The 25,402-nt window shown below is 38.1% G+C and overlaps 1 protein-coding gene across 11 annotated transcripts in view; it reads right to left on the bottom strand.

Annotated features, from left to right (window-relative positions):
• The window catches only part of PTK2 (protein tyrosine kinase 2), a 426,082-nt gene extending 416,340 nt beyond the window's left edge, over positions 1 to 9,742 (bottom strand). For 6 of the 11 annotated variants that reach the window (XM_056823019.1, XM_056823011.1, XM_056823017.1 and 3 more), the window contains exon 1: positions 9,609 to 9,742. The gene's annotated coding sequence lies outside the window, so the exon portion shown is untranslated. The remainder of the gene's footprint in view (positions 1 to 9,608) is intronic. The other 5 variants (XM_056823023.1, XM_056823015.1, XM_056823014.1 and 2 more) reach the window with 2 other exon arrangements.
• Between the last annotated feature and the right edge of the window lie 15,660 nt (positions 9,743 to 25,402).

The raw sequence follows: 25,402 nt of genomic DNA, 5'->3' as shown, positions 1-25,402 counted from the left end.
TAACTTCTAAATTTTATATTATTGTAACTAATTATTAATTTATGGCTTTATCATCTTTGACCTGAACAATAAGTTTGCCAGGCTGGTATAAGAATTTATACTGGCCAAGGCAATTCATTTTACTGTAAAATGTCTGCAATCAGAATTGATAGAAATGAAATGCCACACTGAAAAACTCACAGAAACTTAAGATATGTTTATTTACATTAGCTTTTCTTCCCAAGAATATCAATAACCTGTTCAGGACATTTTTATTTGATTCCACAAGTTTCTACCTTCATAGCACATCGCTTTCTGTCTTCTGGAACTGCTACTCTAATGCATTCTACCATCCCACTTTAAAGTCCTTTATAACCTGGCTCCTTTCTATCTTTCCAGTCATTTTACAATTTAGTCTCCTCCACAAATTCTGCAATCCAGTAACACTGGCCACCTTACTGTTTCTTGCATACAATATTCCATATCCTGGCTCAGGCATTTTCACTGGCCCCATATTTGCCTCCTAACTTCCTGGCCTCCATTCAAATCTTAGCTTTCGTCTCACCTTCTGAAGGAAACCTTTCCAATTTCTCCTTAATCTTAGAGCCTTCCCTCTGAGAACACCCCAAATTACATAGTATATATATATATATATATATATATATAATTTATGCATCCATTGTTACATTTTGTCTCCCTTATCAGACTGTGAATTGCTTGAGCAGGGACTCATTTTTGCCTTTCTCTGGATCCCTAATATTTAGCACAGTACTTGGCACACAGGGAAATTAATAAATAGCTTATTAATAGGTTCATAATTTAAACTACTCCACCAGTAGCCCTTTTCAGTTTTTCAAAACATATTCCCTGAGTTTACTATATTTTTACATGAATCATAAGATCACAGCATTAGAGATGAATAAGACCTTAGAGATCATCTAGTATGTCTCCAGTATAACGTAAATTTGGGGCAGGGATTGTTTTAAGTCTTTTTATCCTTAGTGTTTTACAAATAAAAGACATTAAAAGAATTTGAACTTAATGAGAGCACAAGTTCAGATAAGTGATTTGTCCAAAATTACATTAGATATAACAAATTTGGGATTAAAAACCAGATCTACTAATGTCAATGCACTATGCCATCCAATCTCAGAGCCACATGCATCTTAAATAGTTGTTGCAATTTGCCAGATATATACTGCCTGTTACAGTCAATTATAGTAACAGTACATAGTTATCTATTAACCTGAAAACTATGTGCACCCAAGAGTCACATGGAACAGAAACCACACAATTTTCCCACAAAGTTACCACATAATAAGTGCTCAGTAAACACCTTTTAAAAAGCTGTCAGATTTTCAAATTAATCTCCAGTAACACTGAGATTGCAGGAGGAGAGAAGGGAAGAGTAGCTAAGTGGTGTAAGTAAAATAGTTAATCATCAAGATACCAGGAATAATTCAAAATCAACTAGACTTTAAAAGAATTAAGTGTCAAATGCAAAATACAGTTTGGAGGACAAACCACTTTGTGTCAAATCTAAGACTTTTCTCAAACAGGGATAAGAGACAACAGGAAATCACCCTATCCTGATGGGTGAGCCCTAATCCAGAAATGGGATTAGTTCAAATTATTAGGTACCAGGTTGCCATGACTGGTAAACATTCTAGATGTAAAGGTTTTTAGATTTACCCATTAATTAGTATTCTACAGCCTGTAACAAACTAGATCAGAATTCATTCCATCCACATTAATACAGGAATCTCACTTTCCCTGGCTCCCCAGGGATGGCCAAATCCTGCAAATATATGCACCTATCTCTCCGCAAATGAGCCATAGCACACAGCCAAAACAACCCTTAGAAGTTGTTTAAGCATGGAATCAATCTCTCACCACTTAAGTTTCTGCTTCTGGAAAACCAGTCAAAAGGAAAAGTACATTTCACTGGCTTGAGCTAATGATTCAAAGATATGAAGACAATCGATACAAAGTGCTGCCTCATTAACTAACCTGGTAGACTGACCTATTTACCTGACATTAGCTTACAAATTTAGCTAATTTTTCTCTCCTGAAAGAGACCACTAGAGAACACTGATGGCTTCAGTACTAAACTCTGGTTCTGTCTGCTAAAAACCACACAAATCTAGCTGCAAACAACAATGTCAAGTTTAAACTTTTAGTTTAAAATTCAAGCCAGGGTTTCACAAAATTGAATCTTTCTGTTGAAAAATACACTTAGAATGCATTAGTTCAACTCTGTAATCCTCACTCCTCTCATATTTCCTTAGCCTAGAATTCTGAAAAATCATAAATTCCAATTCAAATCACAATTTTAGGACTTCTGAGCTTCAATCCAAATTCTTGGTCAAGCAGAACTCAGCTAAACCTTCACGTTTATGAATGATTTTAAAACCTTACCCTGCATTTATTTTTGAACATTCAAGGAGTTGGACTTTCTCTGTGACTTTAGGATTAATGTTACTAAGAAACATGTCAGATAAGCATAAGTGCCAGATATTGTGCTAAACTGAATTAGATTTTCTCCAATTAAAAAAATCATTTATCCTAATAAAGGTATTTTAGCTTATTACTTTAAAACAAGTTCTATTTAGTATTATGGCAACAATTTTTTTAAAGCACTATCAAATGTGAGCTGGCATTATTTTGCTACTTACACAGCAGCACCCCAAAGATGGCTGCTCTTTTGAATAGTTTTAGGACATAATATTAAAAAAAAAAAACAACCTTCTAGACTACCCAGTGTGTTCTACTGGTTGGAAAAAAAATAAGAACTTTAATTAGAGATTTCTGATTTAGTCTTGGGAGGTTAAGGAGGGAAATGGGGGAGAAACTCTGCCACTCATTGTTTTATATGAACTTGAGCAAGTCTCTGAGTCTTTAATGTTTCAATAAGCTTTAGTGAACCAAATTTATAAAACAACAATAAAATGGGTAATAACTGCAAAAAGACAATAACACTAATTTTTCTTGATCCAATGCTGATGAATCAGGTAGGAAGAGCTTAAAATGATGGAAAAACTAAGTCATACTCTTGTATGTCACATGTGATTTTGAATAAAAGGATTTGTTTCTAAGGCAAAAATAAGAATTTATGTGATTGTAAAACCCAGTGGAGGGGCAGCTAGGTAGCTCGGTGGATTGAGAGTCAGGCCTAGAAATGGGAGGTCCTAGGTTCAAATCAGACCTCAGACACTTCCCAGCTGTGGGACCTGGGGCAAGTCACTTAACCCCCATTGCTGCCTAGCCCTTACCACTCTTCTGCCTTGGAACCAATACACAGTATTGATTCCAAGACGGAATGGTATGGGTTTAAAAAACAAACAAACAAAAAAACCAGTGCAACTGCTCCTTGGGAGGGGAGCTGGAGGAGGGGACGGAAAAAACAAATCATGTAACCATGGAAAAATATTCTAAATCAATTAATTAAATGAAAGTTTTAATATAAAAAAATTACACCCCCCCAAAAGAATTTATGTGATGCTAAACTATTGAACCATATGTATGAAGTATGTATGATTGTGAAAAATCAAGCACAATGGAAGAATAGGGATCAGTAGGTAGTCATAGTGATGCAAAAAAGGAACACAAATGAAACATTTCTTTAAAATACACAGAAGAGACTGAAGTTTAAATAGGAACACAGAAGAGACAAGAGTAGTTTTGTTATGTTACACATTTTTTAAAAAAACTACATGTAACAAAAATTCAGTTTCATATAGTCCTCTTTGCTGTTGAATATTAAAACCATCATGTATAATATTTAAGTTCAGACATAATAAGAAATCCCCCTAACTAAACAGTAAAGTGTGATTATCGCTTAATAAACAACAATTGACAAACATAACCCTCACAGATCACATTTAGAGTCCTTTATCTATCAACTAGATGATGATGTAATAGTGTAATAGAAAGAATAGTAAATTTGGACTTGAGAAGTAAAGAATATTTTGGTTTTGTGGCCTTGTATTCCCAGCACTTAAAATAGGCCTTGCTAACAGGTACTTAATAAAAACTTGAATTGAATCCCACACTACACTTGCTAGTTGTTTGAGTGTGATTAAAACTAGTTGTTTAAATGAGAGTTGTCATTTTACTTTTCTGAGACTCCATATCATCTATAAAACAGGGACAACATTGATACTACCTATCTCAGAATGGTGGCACAATGTTTATATTAAACCTGAAAAATCGATGATTAAATGGGATTAACCCTACCTTCACAAAAGACAGAAACTGAAAATGAGAGAGGTTAAACAATTTACACACAACCCTAATAAATGGCGCAGGAGCAATCAAGCATTCACTTTGCCATCTCAGGCTAACTGAAAATAAGATGTTAGATTATACAACCTTATGGAAAACTATTAAGTACTCTAGGATTTTTAAACTTTAATGTGGGGTTTAGTTTGTTATCACAAAATGACAATGGTATTTGTCAAGGTTACATATATTGTTCAGTTCCAGGTGAGGGTGACTTGGTTGTCAAACGAATTTCCCCTTGACTATCTCTTTTCATAGAAGAAAATTTAAGGAAAAGGCCAAATATTGGTTCAAAAAAAGAGAGGAAGCAATAATGGGCCTGAATAATCATGCTTAGTATAAAAGTCAAAGGCACTTTCAAATGTCACTTGTTGAGCTTTGTCAAGTATAGCAGCATCAAAACACTAAAAATTCAGTGAAATTCAGTGGCTTTTACAAATGAATTTAAATTTAAAAAAGAATTTAATTGCCTGATATCTGTCCATTATTACTTTTCAGTCAGATTCTATAACAGTACAGCCCTGATGTGGAACTGAAATTAAAACCTGAAAGATGATTTTAGCATTCAAAGATTTTTCTTGATTCTTGAATAACATATTTGAATGCATAATTATGCACCAATGCACCAATTATGGAGCACATGCTTTTACATTATTTACAGTTCTCAGTGAATACATATATTTCTTCAAAACTTTATTACTATTTTAGAATCTTTTTTTTTTAAACCTTCCCTTCCATCTTGGAATCAATACTGTGTATTGGTTCCAAGGCAGAAGAGTGGTAAGGACTAGGCGATGGCAATTAAGTGACTTACCCAGGGTCACACAGGTAGGAAGTGTCTGAGGCCATTAGAACCTTTTGATAAAGGTATGAACTACGGAAAGTGGGATCTAAAAAGACTTTTAAAAAATCAGTTAACCATTAAAAAAAGTATAACTGCAGCTAGACCTTTATCTTCCTTTACTAATAAATGCTGTATACATACAAGTAAAAACAACTGAATTGATCATTGGAGTTTGAAATGAATCATTGGAGTTTGAAACAAGTAAGAAATATAATTTAATATTTTTCTAAATTCACGTTTACTTTTGGCAGTTTACATAATTACAGTAAAAAAATCAATCAAAATATTTATTAAATATCTATGTTCCAGACACTATTGGCTATTCAAACACAAAGAATAAAATAATTCCTATCTACAAGCTTATGTTCTAAAACAGAATGTCCACAGAAATATGTCACCTTTTGCACTTAAGTTTTAAGCAAATATCCTTCTGAGTCACTCTTTTCTAACTTTTTAACAAATATTGTTGAATATTTTCAGATGATGTAGTCATTTAGAAATCTTAAAAAGGAATTCCACAATCTTCAAAAAGTTAAAGCAAGAATAGTCTCCTCTGATCACCTGTAGTTATAAAGGTAAGAGCCAAAAAGGGAATGATGGATGATACTTAATTTTTTCTTCACCATATTAAAAAAAAATTTTTATTTCAAGATTTCAGCAAGACACAGGCAGAAACACATATCTATGTAATTACAGTTGTAGATACAGTGATCAAAAAGCAATTAAACTATATAGAGTGTAATTTTCTTACAACTTAAAAAGCTAATTTTTCTAACCTTTTTGCAACGTAGTTAAATTGTAACAGTACAAATATCCTTCAGACATTAATAAGCTTAATTCCCAAGAACACCACTATACAACACTATACTATCTACACACTAAATTCAGGCATATTTTCCTGTCGAAAAAGCTTTTAAATGATCTATATTGAGCAACTCTTTGCCTTTGTTTTTTGCTTTCCCCATACAAATATCATCACCATTTTCATTTGTTTTCTCATTCTTACTTAACTCATAATATACTGTTCACTAAAATTTGAAATAAGTTATCTACAAGAACTCTTAAATGCTACCTCCAGGAAAGGAAATTCTTCCCCATCATCCTTTGCTCCAAATTAATATTCGACACGAATTTATTTGTTTGAAATTATTCAAGTACTTATTACATTGTAAATTTACATAAACACCCTGCATATCTTAAAGCACTATTATGTCGGTTATTATTATATATGTTTATCTATGGCCTTTCTGCCTTTGGACATTTATTATACAACTACCATTTATGTATAGATAGAACTCTTATGTGTGAGTCCCTTTGAGGGCTAGACCATACCATTTACTAATATGATAAATTTGTTATGCTAGTTGATAAGATACAAATATTCTCATAAGAGAGTATGAATTCTCTTGATGTAGAATCTTAAGAAAATTTAATACACAGATTGAAAATGGGCAATTATCTACGGCTTAAAACAATACCACTCAGTTGCTTTTACTCCAAAAATACAATTTCACATATTCAAAAAGAGCAAAATTAATTCCACAGATTTCAACTAATGAAGATCATTTTAAAACACAGGTCTGAATTGTGAAAACGGTCCTCATGAATACATTTCATTTCTCTAAAGAGTTTAATGTATTTGAATAACAGACAGCAGCTGATCTTACAATTAAGTAAGTTTTTGGATGAAAAACCATGCAATATAGTAAAACAAAAACTCAAATGTACTTCAATAAAAATCAAACTAGAAAAACAAGCTTATTTTCATTTAAATTTTCATTTATTTTTCCTTTACTTTTTATATTCTTATAGAAAGGATGATCTATCAAAATATTGATTTTGTGGTGTTATAAATTACCCCAAGTGCTTTAAAATAAACTGTTTAAAGGGTTTGGTTTTGAAGCAGATTTCAGAAAGGTCCAATCTATTTTACCTATTATGAGAATATGTTTTCTGAGTTGAATTCCCACCGATAGTGAATCTCAAATACAAATTCCCAACTTCATACTGACTTCAACCATAGCATGCATTTACTACAGTACTACTGCCCTGGTCAGACAGCCAAAAAGGCAGCTGAAGGCTGAGTATGCAAGAAGACTGTTGAAAAGGATCACAACATATACTTTCATTGGTGCCCAAAGTTGGAAAAACTTGTAATTAATCGGCACCAAATCAGGAATTCTCAAAGGGTTTTTTGTGTATGTCATGGATCCTTTTGGTAGTTTAGTTAAATCTATGGACCCCCTTTTCTCAGAATGTTTCTTAATGCAAAAAACAAGAACAACAAAAAAAGAACAAAACAAACCATAAGACTATAAAGGAAAGCAACTATATTAAAACATAGGTGTCAAAATATTTTTTAAATAAGTTTCTAGACCTCAGGTTAAGAACCCTTGTGGTAAGCCAAAAAAAAAATTGTTTTTAATACATTCTTCTGAAGAAAAGTTACAAATGGAATCAAGGCAGAAACAGCTAAAACTACTTTTTCCACATAAAAGTGCAGTTAAGGTTGAACCAGAGAAGGAAGGCAAAGTTACTTAGAAAGAATTCTAATTATCTTAAAATTATTTCATGGGAAAGCTGCAGGGAAAACTCACAATAGATTAATAAAAACCTGTTTAGAGTGAGAGGATGTGATAGGACTTTCCTCTCCGGTTCCTATTTGGTTATTAGAAATAGCAGAGGGAGGACCCCTCCAGAGTGGTTCAAGACAATCACACAAACCAATCCAAGTCGTCCTTTTACTTTCTACGACAAAACCTAGCCTTTTCTCTCCACCTCTGGGTGGCAATTTCGGTCCCAGAACCTGATCAAGCTAACAGTATACAAAATTTGAACTTATTTCTTCAATTTATTTAATCACGGGACCAATCATCTCAAGCATCCCAATGGAGTGACCCTTTCTTTCTTTCCTCCCCACCTCTTTTGTTTCGAAGGCATTCTCACCATTCAACTCCAGCAGAGGCCCGTCCTGTCCTACCACATCCTGTGGGATTCAAATCCACAAGGCTCCTCAGACTAGTTCCCTGATTCCCTTCTTTAGTTGCAATCACAAAACTATCACCTCAACCGCCAAAAACCTAACCTGACCCCTTCACACCCCAACCCTCCAAGCTTCTTTAATGTTTTCCGAGCCCCCAACCCCAACTCCTTTCCAGAAACGGAAGGGGGTGGGTGGGAAGGTGGGGAGAGGAGTGGCTAATGCTCAGCCCCTACGTTCCTCTCCCAATCCCCCGGGCCTAAACCCACCTCCATCAAACAACCAATTCAAGGATAGAATTCTAGGTAGAACCAGCCTGCTGCCACTGCCTCCCCACCTCCAGCAAGGAACCACACTCGCCAGAAAGGAGGGAGACCTGAGGAGGAGGGAAATGGGGAGAAAGGAGACTCACTCTTTCATGAGTCTATGAATTAGAGGGGGGGGGGGGGAAGAAAAAGGAAGAGGTGCCAGATAAAAAGGGGAGGTGGAGTGGGGGAGCCTGATAAAAAGGGGAGATTGGGGGGTGGGGCTCTTTCTATGAACTGGAGAAGGGAAAAGGAGTCGAGAAGGAAGGTGGAAGAAAGGGAGAGAAGGGGGAAAGAGGTGAAAAAAAGAGAAAGATGGAAGGAGAGGTAGAGGAGGAAAGAAGTAGGGAGAATTTAAGGTCGGGCATAGGGGGGGAGAGGTGGAGAGATGGGAAGAGTAAAGAGTTGGAGGAGAGAGGTAAGGGGGAGGGGATGAAGGGGAGGAAGAGTCAGGGAAGAGAGGTGGAAGGGATGGAGTGAAGAGATGGGGAGGATAGAAGGAAAGGGTGGAGAAGAGAAAAGAAAGGGTACAGAGGGAGGAAAGGATGGGGAGGGAAGAAGTGAAGGAAATTGGGGGAATGGGATGGGGAGAAGAGAAGTAGAGGAGAAAGGAGAGAACGGAGGGAGGATCGATTGAGAGGAGATGAGAAGGAAAGAGGTGGAGGGGATTAGGGGAGGAGAAATGGGGAGAGGTAGAGGGGAGGAAGTCGGAGGAAAGAAGGAATGGGGAGTGGGCTGGGAAAAGCGCGGAGGGGATGGCAGGAGAGGCAGTTGGAGCACCAAGGGCCGGCGGCCCTCTCTCTCCGCCTCTCACCGTGGCACACGCTGCCACCGGTGCTCCTGGCTCCCCGCCGCTCAGCTAGAGGAGGAGGAGGAAGACCAGGCGGCGGCGGCTCCCGGAGTCAGATCCTCCCTTACCCAGTGTTACGCCCGCCAGCCCTCCGCTCGTCCCTCCCGGGCAAGGAGAGAAAGGCGGAAAGCAGAAGCGCCCCCGCCCCGCCCCGCCCCGCACGGCCCCGGCCCGAGCTCCCGGCACTGTCTCCGCTTGGCTCCGCGGGCTGGGCTCGAGCCGGCCCCGGCCCCCGCCCCCACCCCTGAAGTAGCCTCGGGCTGGCCTCGAGGGCCCGCCCGCCGGCGTCTCCCCCCTCCCCCGTCCCCAGCCCAAGGTTCTCCAGCTCCCTCCGCCCGGCCCTCCCCGCACGCCCCGGGGCACACTCACACTCGCTGCCGTTCGCCCGGGTCAGGGGCTCCCAAGCTTCCGACTCCAGACCAGAACCAGCCGGGGGCTCACGGGGCATGCGCCGAGCGGCTCGCGCATGCCCGATATTCCCCCCGCTTCCCGTCTCCCGCCCCTCTTCCCCCCTTGTTGTAATCCTGGATTGGGATCGCCCTTTCCAGGGTTTGGGAATGGCCGTGGTTAGGGGGAAGGGAGGAAGAGTAAGGGAGGAACGAGGAGGGAGAAGGGGGTGGAGGGTAGACCCCAAGGGAGACGGGTCGAGTTTTCGTTTTGGTAGAGAATTAAACCTTGTAAAGCTAGCAATGCCTAGGCATGAAAGGAAGGACTCCGAGAGACGTTAGCATAGTTCATAAAATTTGGGAATTGCTGAGCCGTTAGGAAGGACCTTAGTAGAGTGTCAGCGGTAGTTGACTGGGCCTTGGAACAAAAAATGCCAAGACTGGAAGCGACCCCAGAACATAAAATGTCAACGGCAATAAAAACCTTAAGAATCTAGAACATCAAAACTGGAACCGGCCTTAGAACAAAACATGTCAAAACTGAAGGAGACCTTAGAGCACAGAATGTCTGGAGTGTTGTAAGAACCTTAGAATCTAAAATGTCAGAATTGGAAGGGATACAATGTAAGAAGTAAAAAGGGAGAAGGAAGGGAAGGAAACAAACATTTATAAGAAGGCTCTTTACAAATAGTATATCATTTAATCCTTGCAACAACCCTAAAAGGTAGGTGCCATGATTAACCTATTTTACAAATGAGAAAACTGAAGTTATCAAGGGTTAAGGGCAATTGTCCAGAATCATACAGCTATCACCTCTCTAATGCCAATTTTGAATTCAGATCTTCCTGACCCCAAGTCCAAGGTTCTGTTTTCCACTGTGCCATCCAGCACCCTAGAATTCAGAAGTTGAAAAGACCTTATGATATCAAATATCAGAAATGGAAAGAACTTCCTAGTATAGAACGTCAGAGATACAAAAGACTTTAGAACAAAAAGATGTCCAAATTGGAAGTGATCTTAAAACATAGAATGGCAGAGCCAGGAGGGACTTTGGAACACACAATGCCAGAGGATAGAAGGGATCTTAAAGCATAGAACATTAAAATTCAGAGAGATCTTAGAACAGAGAATCTTGGAGGAGAAATACCTTAGAACGTAGAATATCAAAACTAGAAGGTACCTTAGAAAATAGATTATCAGGGGGAAAAGCTAAGTGTCTCAGTAACAGGAGGTCCTAAATTCAAATCTGGCTTCAGACATTTTATAGCTTGTGTGACCCTGGACAAATCACTTAACCCTCATTGCCTAGCCCTTACCACTTTTCTGCCTTAGAATTAATTCTAAGACATAAAGGAAGGGTTGTGGTTTGGGGTTCTTTTTGTTGTTGTTGATTGCTTTATAAAAGAAAGTAGATTATCAGAGGTCAGCAGAAAGTACCTGGAACATAGAATGTTAAGAGTTGGAAGGAACCCTTAAAGATCAACTAGTCTAAGCCCCTTGTTTATGTTGGAAGATTTGAAAAAATAGGTTTGTAAAATCTACTGTGGGAAATAGAAATAGTCAATAAAAAATGAATTAAAGTGGTATTGCTTTATTTATTATAGTATTGTCAACAGATAAGGAGATATATATAACCTTGGATCATAAGTCAGAGATACAGATGTACCCCTAATTTCTGTGAGATTGGAGGGGAGCTCACTTCACAATTCAGCTGATAGAAATTTTGTGAGGGTAAAAGTTGTTTTTATCTTTTTATTCCCATTACCTAAAATGGTGCTTAATGCATAAATTACTTAATAAATCAATTAAGTTTCCCAGTGTCTCAGTTTTCTTATCTCTGAAGTGAAAAGAGAAGCTAGGAAAAAGATATATACCTATGGACTATTGAAATAGAAGTTTTCTATGCCATGGTCTCTTCTTTTTTCACTTAGAGTTTGGCCAGGAGACTTCCCTCCCCTTAAAGACAATCATCTTTGTTCCCACAAACAGTAATAATAATGGTACTTCATTGAAATATAGTATAGAAATTGCCCTGACTTCTCATAGGGATTTGAATGAGGTCCAAGCTCTAGCAGGTTCTATCTATATTTTAGAATGGATTCAGCATAGACTGAGTGGTTGAATAACCTAAATTTAGAGAGGATCGTCACTGGGCTGACTATACAGTGAAAAATTTTCAGCCATAGTAACCCGTAAAGACCAATATAGAGAGCATGAATATGGAATCACAGGTCCCTAAAGTGTAAGAAAGACGTGATCAGGTGATTCCCACAGGAACCTCAAGGATTTCAGAGATTGGGACTATTTTATTAATAGTTCACTGAGAGTTCAATTGGCCTACTTTACCTACCTAAAATTTACAGGCCAGAGGGATGAAAGAGGGAAAGCAAGAGATTTTCTTCCTTTATATCCCTCCCAACTGAAGGAGCAGTAATGTTGATGTACAGAAGCACATGGCTAAGAGCAATAAAAATGAGCTCCATTTCATGGCCAATTTCTGCTTTTAAATTTCATTTTCTGAGCACATATGAGAGACTAAGAGTATCAGGGAATGCACTTTCAACTGTCAAGATATTGCATATTTGTTCCAGTGATTTTCTAGAACTATAGAGAAGTTGTGAGTGAGAGCTCAGATGTGTATTCTTTCTGTTACTCTGCCATTTTGGCTCCATATCTATACCTTATATTTTAAAGAAGAGTACAAGTGGAGTGGTGTGATACCTTAAGATAAATGCCTGTGAGATGTGTTTCTTTATAAATTGAAGGTTTCTGGCAACCATGTATCAAAAAAGTCTATTGGCATAATTTTTCCAACAGCATGTGCTCACATTGTGTCTTTGTGTCACACACATTTTGGTAATTCTCACAATATTTCAAACTTTTTCATTATTATTATTATTTCTGTAATGGTGATCTGTGATGCAAGAGGTAGAAATGTGAGGGTTTTTTTTTTTTATGAAAGGTTGTATTGGATTGTTTAAGAATAGGGTCACCAGGGATTTAATTAATTCCAAAGAGATTTATTTTAACAATTTATTTATAAAATATAGAAAGAGTGAAAGTAAGAAAAATCAGAGAGTGGATAGGGTAAGATTTCTGGGCTATACACTAAATATATTTAGGACCTGAGGATGCAGGAAGCCTCTCTCAAGAGGATAGGTCTCTCCTGAGGCTAGTCTCTTCAGAAAATCCAGAAAAGGAAGTCAGTGTTTCACTCACCATGTGTGATCATTTCTTTTCATCGGGGTGTATGGGGTGCTCAGGGAGGAGTAATATCTTTGGTATGGAGGGCTTGTTGTGCCCTCCTAGGGCAGCTCTCCAGCCTCTGACCCTCACCTGACCCCCAGCTCTCACTTGTGGCTCCCAGTAGCTGCTAGCATGCGCCAGCGGCCACACCCCGGGCAACGGCTTAGACCGGCTGGCTAAACCTTGTGAGGGTAGCCATCAGGTCCTCGACCCTGGTGAACCAAGGCTTTGCTCACCCAGCATGTGAAGACTGCTTCGGCTGAACAGATAGAAGAAACCAATAAGAAGGTTCAACGGCTGAGATGGCGATGCAGCAAGGCACTGTGGATTGCTTAGGGTGTGTTGGAGCACAAAGGACAGCATGGCCATCCAATGCAGCTGAGGAAGTCTCCAGACGTAAGACTTTTCCTGCCAATGGACCCAGGCTTCCAACGCCAAGAGAGTGGAGTGGGACTGTCTCTGTGTATCGGTTTTTCCACTTAAATCTCCTTCACGCACAAGTGTTTTTTGTGCACACTCATCTACATCACAGATGAAAGCTCACAAAGACAATTGTCATCCTTGGTCACCGAGAGACTACAAACTGAACTGAAATGAACTCTTTTCATCACTTCCTGTGACTTCCTTCCATTAACATGAACCAATTATAGCTAAAGCTATGCTTAGAACTGCTCAGAGGACAGTCAGTCTATTCTGATTCCTCACCCACTGTGACCACACAGCACAGACCTCCTCCACTCAAGTGTGAGTGGGGTGTATACACTTTTGATGATTAAATCTAAAAATGGGCAGGAGAGAGTTAATTTAATCTTTACAGCGATTAGTGATCTTTGATGTTACTATTGTAACTGTTTGGGGGAACCTAAACCATTTCCATGATCTCAAACTTAATAAAAAATGTGTGTTTTAATTGTTCTATCAACAGTTTCTTTCTTCTTGGGCTTCCCTTCTTCTTGAGACACAATAATAAATAAAGTTGGCCAATTAATAACCCTATAATGACCTTTAAGTGTTCAAGTGAAAGTAAGAGACAATGGATGTTCTTTGTTGTCTTATTTTAAGAAACTGACAGAACTACTCCTACCTACAGCAACCACTACTCTGATCAACATTTCAGTTCAATAATTATTCTTCTTGGAAATAAAGCAAAAGCAAAATAGGAGTATTTTAGGTCTGTATTCTCTTTGCCATCTCTTTTCATTGTCCTATATATCCTGTGTAGCAAGCCTATGCCTTCTTTGATACTCCTTTCCTCAGAATAGCTTCTTTGTGCTGAATATGCCTTCCCAAACTAAGCTCATTATGAACTTTTAGCACTAAAGTATTTAAAAATTAAGCTATATACATTATTTTAGGCATATTATCACACACTTAATAAATTATAGTGTAGTGTAAGCACAACTTTTATATGCAGTGGGAAGCCAGAAAATTCATTTGACTAGCTTTATTATCATATTCACTTTATTGTAGTAGTCTGGAACTGAACCTGCAGTATCTGTGAGGTATGCCTGTACTGATTTCAGTCAAAATCATAAAAATATTTTTATTGTGCAAAGAAAACAAAATATGGACAATGAGGAAAATAACATGGAATTTATTATATATTTTTAAAATTTTAGAATTTTGAAGTAGTGATTTATAGTTTCTTATAAAAATTTTTAATGTTTTTCTGTGTGAAGGCAAATGCTTGTTTTGGGTGTTTAAGTTCAGAATTTAAAATACGTTAAATATATATATATACACATATGAAGAAACATAGGAACCCAAGGGGATAAGCATAGTGGAAAGCATTTGAGTGAAGATCAACAGAAGCAGTATCTATTAGACCCCTGGTATAAAAGTAGGGAATAGACGAATAGTTTAGAAAACATACCACAAACCTTTTACAGAGAAATGGTACAATACCTAAGGGAGAATTCTATCATTTACACATACTCAAGTTATCTCTATGCAAAAAAAAAAAAGCAGTTTTAAGAATTTCTAGTATTGCCTTACTGGTGATAGAATCTTTCAGTAGGAGAAAGGAGTAATAAAAGTAACTGGATTTTGTTTTTGTTTTTTTACTAAATGGAAACAGATTGGGGAAATAAAAGCTATAAGACTAGAAAAGAAATGGCCCTAATGAAATTTTTAATAGGTAAGAAGAGGACAGCTAAATATAATTTAACATGCACCTTATATTTAGGGAGGGCAAAATTTAATTTTGAATTCACCCCACAGGGTAAAATTCAATAGCAGATGTTAGCTAAAGAGGTATGAAATATTCTCAAGAATAAAATTCTAATGACACAAAGGGCAGGAAAAGGGGAAGTTTTCTTAAGACTCATGAGGAGGCATAGGAAACCCATCCAGATTTTATAGGCAGCTGGGTGATTTACAGTGGATTAATTCGACTTGGAGTCAGGGAGACATGAATCTGAATTTAGACTGATATACTAGGTAGGAATACCCTAAATAAGTCACTTAACCTCTTTGCCTTAGTTTCCTCGTCTGTAAAATGAAGATAATAATAACATCTACTTCTTAAGATTATTGTAAGGAACAAATAAAGTGCTTTGCAAATCTCAAAGCATTATATAAATGCTTGCTAGTATTATTATGTACACATATAGCTATTTCTAAAAAAGACTCAAAGTGATTTGAAGAGAAGACACTAGCAAATGAGAGGATGGGGATCGAGGATGAAAAATGGAAGTAAGGGAAAATAACAGGATGACTTAAAATGCATCACATGTTTCTAAAAAAATAACATGAGTGGTGCTAAAGTTCATAATGAACTGAGATTAGTAAGGCATACTTAGCACAAAGAAGCTATTCTGATGAAAAGAGGAGTATCAAAGAAGGCATAGGCTTGCTACACAGGATATATAAAACAATGAAAAGAGATGACAAAAAGAATACAGACCTAAAACTCTCCTATTTTGCTTCTGTTTTTATTTCTAAGAGGAATAATCATTGAACTGGAATGCATGGAACAAATAGATCTAATAAATTGTTGATATTCAAGGTTAGTAGGGAGATAGGGAATGCAAAGTATTCTTTATAAGTTTAAGTCAATAGGCCTGATTGATTTAAACTCTTTTTAACCACCAGGTGGCATTGCTAGCCAATAACCTGATCCTGTTGAGCCAAAAAAAAAAATAATAGGGTTTGGAGAGACCCTTGGGAGATGATTTTCATGTACTTTGATCTCTTACCAGAAGTGCTAAGAAAGTACTTCATATGCTTCAAAGAAAGTGGGTAAACATTTATCTTATCATCCTGCCTCTCTCTGAGGGTCCCTGTATAATCACAAAATAAATGGCATGTATTTTAATGGATTTACAAAAATAAAATTACCTCTGAGCCCCCATACTATTGCAAAAACTCACTTCCTCCTTGAACTTGCTATATTGTACTGAACCGTAGCCATGTGAGTTTGACACAATGAAGTCATTCCCCACCAAGCCAAACAGAATATCCTGACAGAACTGAATGTAGTTATTTTACTCTTAGCATAGAGAAAGGGCAATAAACAATAAAGAATTAAAAAAAAAAACCTATTGAAGGCTTTTTCCTGTTCCTCTTCTCCCAGGACCAAGCAGTTTTCAAATAGTATATATGTTATTCTGAACCTAAGATTTCAAGAATTGCACAGTTCAGTTTGTTTAGTTTCCTTTAGCAATATTTCCTGACAGGAGACAGAGGAATACACAATAGTTTGAAACTGATGTTCATTGAATAAAAATAGTTTTTAGATGAAGATCCAGGGATTCTGAACTCATAGAATGGGTATGAATTCAGGATCACTAGCAGAGGCTTCCAACTAGATCTTGATACAGGGGGACAATGGGAGTGGACCCAACAGCTAGCTTCAACAAGGAAAAGCCTGCCACTGCAATTCTGTGATGCTCTCTCTCCCAGACTTTGACACAACCTCCTTCTCCTGCCATTGAATCTTGTCACTTCCTATTCTATGCCTCCCATGTTGTTCCTCTTTCCTGTAACCAAAGCCTTACCATTTTGCAATTGGAGAAGGGTAGGCAAAAGAAGGGAGATCCTTTACTAGAGACAGGAATAAATGATACATGTGATTTTGGAGCAAAATTATTTTTTAGAGAATGAGAGAGGTGCTTTGATACCAGGAAAAAGCAAATATTGTCCTTATTGTTTCAAAGAAGAAAAGAGAGCAGAGTATACAAACCAGAGACCAGCAAGCTTTCCTTTGATTTCTGGGGGAGGGGGGAATCCAGAATTTATTATTAAATAGATGGTTAGTAAATAGTTAAAAAAAGGAAATGGTGATTATAGAGGGATAGCATGTCTCCCTCTCCAAAGTAGCTAAAACTCAGTTGCCAGCTATACAAAAGAACTACTCTGATCATTTGAATTACTCCAGTTCTCAAAAAACTCATGTTTGTTTGCAGGGAAGGTCACCACACAAAGGACAATATGACAATGGATGTTGTCTAGGGATTATTGAAGCCACCTTCTACTGGTTCATGAGAACATATTGTTAAATTTTTAACACGTGCATTTATATGTCAAAAATCACCAAACATTACAAATTAGGACAAGTTATTTGTTGTTGTTATTGATTATATAGATGTTTTAAAGTGATAGAGAAGATATTAATAATCAGGAACTCTCTGCATGCCTCCCTCTCTTCCCCAGCTAGTTGTTAAGCATTTACCAGCAGAGACCTGGTGGAGTCCCACTGAAAGAGGGTTTCTTCAGCACTTTTCCCTCCTGAAGGAAGGTGGCAGAAAAGACAGACTCCTTCACCCTCTGCTCTTTATACTCCTCCCCACCAATGTCCTGAGGGTGACTGTGGCCCAAGGAATTCAACTATAGAAGATAAAACAAGCTGAGATGAGGGGATTGATGGGCTTTATGCACAAGAAATGTGCTTCCACTCCCTCCAAGACTCCTATTTTCTTAGTTTTGGATCCCAGGGGAAAAACTCCAAGATAGTTATGGGTCTTATGAACTTGCTAGTGGTCACATAGCTAGTAAGTATCAGAACATGGATTAATATCTGGGTTTTCTGACTTCAGATCCAGAACTCTTTCTCTACATCATGATGCTGTCATCCATGACCCAGCACTTCTATCATCTTCTATTTCTCCTTCATAGTCAAACTGTCTGAGAAAGCTATCTACAATTGGGTCCTCCATTTCTCTCAAGCTCTTCTAACAACACTACAGTCTGGCTTTTATCATCATCATTCAATTGAAGCAGCTCTCTCCAAAATCACCAGTGAACTCAGCATTGCCAGTCCAATTGCCCTTTCTCAGTCCTCGATCTTTCTGGAGCCTTTGACACTGGGTGATCATCCTCTTCTATGGGATATTCTCTTCTCTCTAGCTCTTAGTGTGGTATCTGATGCATAGTAGGCACTGGTTTTCCTCATGCCTAACCTGACAACTCCTCAGACTCCTTTGCTGGATTCCTATCAACCCATAGGCATCCTTCAGGGTTCTGCCCTGGGCCCCTCTTCTCCCTCTATATTACTTCATTTTGTGATCTCATCAGCTCTCCTGGACTTAATTACCAACTCTATGCTAATGATTCTCAAATCTACTTTTCCGGCCAAACTCTCTACTGATCTCTCCAATCTTGCATCTCCACCTGTCTTTCAGACATCCTGAAATGGATGTCTAATAGACATCTTAAACTAAACATGTCCTAAACAGAATTCATTAGCTTTCTCCAAAAACCCCTCCTACCTTCCTGATTAAGGTGGGCACCACCATCCTCCTATCCCTCAGGTCACAGCCTAGGAAGCATCCTGGACTCCTCACTATTTCTTACCTCCCTTATTTAAGTTATTATCAAGGATTATTGATTTCACCTTTGCAACATCCCTAGAATGTTCCCCTTTCTCTCTTCTGATACTGTCACTACTCTACAGCAGGCTCTCCCCACCTCATGTCTGAAAGCTTGCCATAGCCTGCTGATGTGTCTGCTGGTTTCAAGTCTCTTCCCACTCCATTTCATCCTCCATTCAGCCATCAAAGTGATTTTCCTGAAGTGCAGGTCCAAATCATGTCAAATCCACCCCTATTTTCTCTTTCCTGCCCCCACCCTTTATCAATAGACTCCAGTGTCCATCACCCCAGTATCAAATACAAAATCCTTAGTTTGGTATTCAGGGTCCATCAAAGCCTAGGCTTCTCTTACCTTTCCAGTCTTCTTACACCTCATTCCCACTACTTACTCTTTGATCTAGTCACACCCTTAGCTGTTCTATGAACAAGACACTCTATCTCCCTACTCTGGGTATTTTATCTAGCTGTCCCTGTCACCTGGAACATTATTCCTGGTTTCCTTTAAGTCCTAACTAAAATTCCATCTTTTACATCTTTTAGCCTTTCCCAATCTCTCAATTCCAGTGTCTTGTCTTTATTATTTCCTATTGATCTTGTATCTATCTGTAGCTTGCTCTATATATGTATATGTCTATGTATATATATATATATATTTGTGCATATTACATATATATGTATATATTCATGTTTGTGTTGTCTCTCTCATGAGAATATAAGCTCCTGGAGGGCAGGAACTATCTTTTGCCTCTTTTAGTATCCTCAAGTGCTTAGCACAATGCCTGGCACATAGTAGGTGCTTAATAAATATTGATTGATTGCTCACTTTTTATATGTTTTATGACCTTGAGCAATTCATTAAATCCCTCTAGCGCTCAATCTTATTCCCATTTATATGAGTTAGATAAGCACTAAGGACATTTCAGCTCTAAATTCTTTGCTCTTATTTTTCTAGATCAGATTTCTCCATCCTAAAGTCTTAAGTAGTGAATAGGTGAAATAGCATGGTCCATACTCAGGAATCATAGTCAAGACTGAAAAGAGGAATATTGTTCCAGATCTTCTTTTCATCTTCTAACTCAAGTTGTTGCCTCAGTCCATTTTTTGCAATTTGAAACAAGTGAGGAGTTGACAGTTATCCCATCAGACATATTGCCTTTTTATATTATTGTTAGTCTTTATATTTAACTGCTCTGTTCCTCCTGTAATTTCATTTATGCTTTGGCTTGAGGTAAATTTTTTTCATCTTATTTGGTTTGATGCCACTGTATTTCATTAGGATTGTGAGAGAGCCCCTTTTTAAAAGCTCTTTAAGCCAAAGCAAGTGGTATTTTATAACCTTCAACAGATAATTAATGCATGTGACAAGCCACAGGCATTTAACAGACTTTAGCAACAGTTGAGGGAGGAGCTTATAAGCACTGAGCCACAAATAAATTACTAAAGAAATAAAGAAAGAAAAGGCTCAAATGTATCTACCTTCTTGGGGGAGTTATAGCACTTTGCCACTTGTGATTCAGTATGTCTTGGTTTGTATAGCCCTAAGTTAAGGATGGGAAAATGGAGGCATCCTATCATTCATTTGACACATATTTATCATGTTCATTATGTGCTTGGAGCACTGTTAACTCGTGCTGGAAAATATGCAAAACTTATCTGAAACAGTCCTGTCTTCATGGAACCTATAATCTATCAAGGGGACAAGTCAGCAGAAATGTTTATGATACATAATATTACTTGATAAGTGCATCAGAATGGTGCAAAGTGCTATGTGAGATTTAAGGGTGAAGATCATTATTGACTGAAGAGTCTGGGAAGTTTTACTAGAAGTATCATTTGAGTTGGACTTCAAAGGACAGGCTGGAAATCAAAGGATAATTAGATATGAGAGAACAACCTAAATAAAAGCATGGAGGTGGGAAATCATGGGTTCTATCCAGGGAACAGAATGAAGTACAATTTGGATGGGGCATATAAGAATTGAAATAACGTTGGAATGGACTAATGTTTGGTCAAAAAAAAAAAAGCGCAAACCCATAGGAATAAAAAGATTTTTAGTATCCCCAAGGGACTTAATAGATTATATACTCCGAGAATCCTATGTTGTAGGACAGCTAGGTGGCTCAGTGGATTGAGAGCCAGGTCTAGAGACAGGAGTTCATAAGTTCAAATCTGACCTCAGATACCTCCTAGTTCTATAACCCTGGGCAAGTCACTTAACCCCCATTACCTACCTAGCCCTTACTGCTCTTCTGCCTTAGAACCAATATACAGTATTCATTCTAAGATGGAAGGTAAGAGTTTAAAAAAAAAAGAATCCTATGTTACAGAGAAAGAAATTGAGGCCAGCAGGTGACTTTTTCAAGGTAACATAACCAGTTAGTAGCAGGACTAAAATGAGAATCAGACTTTTTCACTGTACAACAATGCCTTCACTCCCTCCTCATTGTCTTTTGCCTCAGTCTCCTCTCTACTCAGATGGCCAATATCCTAATTCATGTTTTCATCACTTCTCAACTGAACTATCAAAGTAGCCTTCTAGTTGGATTCCCTGCTTTACATTTCTGCCTTTTCCAATCCATCCACCAGAAAGCTACCAAGGTAATATTTCTAAAGCAAAGGCTTGATCACATCATTCCCCTGCTCAAAAAGCTCCATTAGCCCTCCACTGCCTCTAGTAACAATAGACTCCTCTGAGTCACAGATTAAGACCTTCACAATCAAACCCCAACTGATCTTCCAAAATGGATAACTCTACCTCACTGCCCTCCATTCAGCCAACCCATCCTATTTGCTGTTCCTCATATATTCCTTTCCATCTCTGTCCTCAAGGCTTTGGCACAGACTATCCTCAAGCCTGGAATGTTCTCTCCCCATACTTCTGTCTCTTAGAAACACTAGTCCCCTTCAAATCTCAGTTCAAATTCTGCTTCTTTTAAGAGACTTGTCCCGATTCCCCCCATTATGAGTACTCTGCCTGATCCTTGTGAATTTATATTGTGTATATCCTGTATTTATTTCTCTGTGAACATGTGTCTTCCAGCAGAACATAAGCTCTTTGTAGGCAAGGACTAGTCATTTCTACCTTAGAATTCCCCAGCGCCTAAAGAGCCTGGGCCAGTGTAGATGCTATTGATTGTTGCCATTCATGATTGATGTCATTTTGCCTATAATGACAATCTAGGCCAATATTTCCTAGGACTATACAAACTTAGAGCTGGAAAAGACCTTAGAGACCCTAAGTTTAAAGAGGATCAAAATGAAATCCAAGAGAACCAGCCTGAAGTTATATCTTGGAAGTGACCACACTGGATCTAGATCCACATTCTCCTGAGTCTCAGCACCATGTACTCTTTACTGACTAAGAGACAGTAAGCTAGGAACAAAAGAATAGACTTTAAGCCATAGCTCACCCTGCTTTTCATGGTTTGTCCTAGATCCTCCCTGTTTCAGGTCTTTGCTAGTACTAATTTCATTTTTTCATTATGATAAAATGAAACTTTGTCATAAAAAGGAGTCTTGGTTTGGTTTTCCCCAAAGTCACAGTTCCAGAAAACAATATGAACTTCATATAAGACTAGCTTAAAGTCTTTTGAAAAAATATTTGGTCCTCTGGAAAACTTAATGGAATAGTACTATGAAACTATTGAATTTTGGAGATACTATTTAACCAGCCACACTTGCCCTGCCTTTATAGTAGTAGAATTATAATAGCTATGAAAGATAACTAGCATTTATATATCACATTAAGGTTTGCAAAGTACTTTACAACCTTATCTCATTTGATCATACAACTACCCTATAAGGCAGATGTCATTATCTCCATTTTACAGATGAGAAAATTAAGGGTAACAGGTTGTGAGGGGCAGAATATAAGGGGTTAATATAAAAGATTGGACTAGATTATTTAAGAGTAGGGTTTCCAGGAGTTTTAACCTATTCCAAAATGAAATTTTTAGCAATTTATTTATAAAATATAGAAAGAGTGAAAGTAAGAAAATCAGAGAGAGGATAAGGTAAGATATCCTACACATTAAGTATTTTGCTCCAAACTGTATAATTGAAAATCTGTTACCCTAAAAAAAAAGAACTACATTTCCCAGGAGCCCACCAACTTCCTGTCCTTATGTACTTCCTGTAGACAGGGGATATTAGGCAGGGATGTGGAGGATCCTGCCTCTTTACTTCCTGTCCCAAGCTTGATGGTGGTAAGGTGGGCTTTTGAACTGGCTGGTCAGTCATAGGCATGTGGTCTTTATTTTGTATCCTCTTTATTCCTTAATTTTTAATGATCATATTAAATGATTTATTAAAAATCCCTTAAAATATAACATTTTTATTATTGAGACTAATTTTAACTTTTACAGTTTTCGGCAACCATGAAGGAATTTATTATGCCTGGCTCAACCCAGGCAGGGCTACTTTGTCCTTAGCTGGAGGGACCTCAGCCTTGAGCTGAGGACCTGGGGATGCTCAAAGTCTGTCTCAAGATGGGAGGCCTCTCCTGAGGCTAGTCCCTTCAGAAAATCCAGGAAAGGAGTCAGTCTTTTTCACTTACCCTATGTGGTAGTTCTAAGGGAGAAGTCCAAGAGCAGTCCAAGGTCTCAAGCTAGAACTCCTTCAAGATCAATTTGAAGGTGAAAAACATCTTCACAGGAAGTTCTTGGCATTTTTAAAGTCCATTCCTTTTCATCACTTCCTGTGACTTCCTTCTATTTTATGTGTACCAATTACAATTAAAGCAGTCAGTTGATTCTGATTCATGACCCACTATCACACATGTGGGTCACAGACCTCCCCCACTCAAGTGTAAGTGGGAGTGTATACAGTTCTGGAGATTAAATCTAAAAATGGGCAGGGGGAAGTTAATCTCATCTTCACAGGGCTAAATGACCTGCCCAGAATCAAACAGCTCATCTGAGGTCAGATTTGAATTCAAGTTTTTATATTGACAAATCCAGCATTCTATCTACTGGGCCACAAATAATTATATAGTATTATATGGAGGAAAAAGTGCTACTTTCACAGCCGGCCCAAGGTCTGAATCAGATTAAAATTGGGAAATATTTAACAAAATAAGTAAAAAAAAAATACAATATAGATAATGCCCGTTTGTCCCCAGTTTTCTAAGTCAATATGCAGGTCCAGATATTGGTTTCTATTTGAGTTTGACACCACTGATAGAGAAAGTCACAGAATATTAGATCTGGAAGGTACCTTAAAAGTGAGATGGAATGGAAAGAAGAACTGGATCTGGATTAGAGGTGATCTCTAATATCAATCAATCCATTTTTTAAGTGCCTACCATGTGCCATGGGGAGTGTGTGGCTATTCAAGGAGGACCAGAACTTCCAGTATAGAACTTGCCAAATCCTTTTCAGGCTGCTCATCTACCTTTTGTACCCACCTGGAACTCTGAGACTTTAGGAGGCTGTAGAAGCCATATCCCCATAAACTATCTAGGCAGATAATCTAAACCAGATTGAGGGTAACTGGCAGGCCTCAAAGCCACCAGTGATTTAGGGAAATGCCTACCCCCAAGGTATATGAAGATTCCCCCAGTGAAATGGGCAAATGAGAATAATTCATTCCAAAGGCCATGAGGCAGGAAAAGCAGTCACTGTGGAACACTTAGAGCTTGATCAGCCATTGGAGATGCCAAGGTCATCCGCTGCATCCTGGACCATTGCCAGTTTTATCGTCTTTTAGTTTGCCACTGGTCTTCCATGAAAGAGAGAATGAAGTTATCTACTTTGTGCAACTCTGACTCACTTAAATCCAATTCATGCACATGTCAAGACATCACCCTGTGATTTCATTCATCGTCTTTGGAAAATTAAGGACAAACAAACAAATAAAACCATATACCAGGTACTCTGCCAGGTGCTAGGGATACAGAAATAAAAATGAGGCATTCCTTGTATGCAAGACATTTACATTCTGGGAGGGGAAGATGGGATGGAAGAAGGAAAGGAACATGTGAGATAACATACATACATATATTCATAAATACATATATACACATGTATGCATAATGTATTCAAATGGTATCATATTAGTATGGTAGAATACGTGTTGAATTTAGAGTCAAAGGGACCTGAGTTCCAATTTCAATAGCTCTATGACTTGCTATTTGTATGACTTTGGGCAAGTCACTTAACTCCTTTGATTTTCTGTTCTTCATCCGTAAAACAATGAAACTATACAAGATAACCTCTAAGGTCCCCTCTAACTCTAAATCTATGGACCTATGATCTACAATCCAAACTTTTATTAGGGAGAGTATTGACAACTGGGAGGAAAGGCTTCATGTAGAAGAAAGTAATATTTGAACTGAGAAGTTAACAAGGGATTATAAGAGGCAGAGAAAGAGAGGGCATGCCAAGCATAGGGAAGAGTACAGAGAATGGAGATGGGAGGGGTGCCACATGAAAGCAACAGCCAGAGGACTAATCTGTCTGGACGGCAAGAGTGCAGGAAGGAGAAGGACACATAACAGGAAAAGGGGTTGGACCAAGTTGTGAAGGGCACTAAATGCCAAACAGAAGAATTATATACTTGATACTAAAGACAATAGAGGGCCAGTACTTGTAAGTTTTCATGCTGGACTTTGAATACGGCTCTTCTGACTCCAAAAGCCAGTGTCCTTTTAATCATAGTGTGTTCCATAAACTTTGAAGATAAAAATATATTAATGAAAATGTATTTATTAATTCACAGGCTT

Source organism: Monodelphis domestica, chromosome 3, assembly GCF_027887165.1.
Source record: "Monodelphis domestica isolate mMonDom1 chromosome 3, mMonDom1.pri, whole genome shotgun sequence".
Taxonomy (NCBI): Eukaryota; Metazoa; Chordata; class Mammalia; order Didelphimorphia; family Didelphidae; genus Monodelphis; species Monodelphis domestica.
This window is presented reverse-complemented; position numbering and strand designations above follow the sequence as displayed.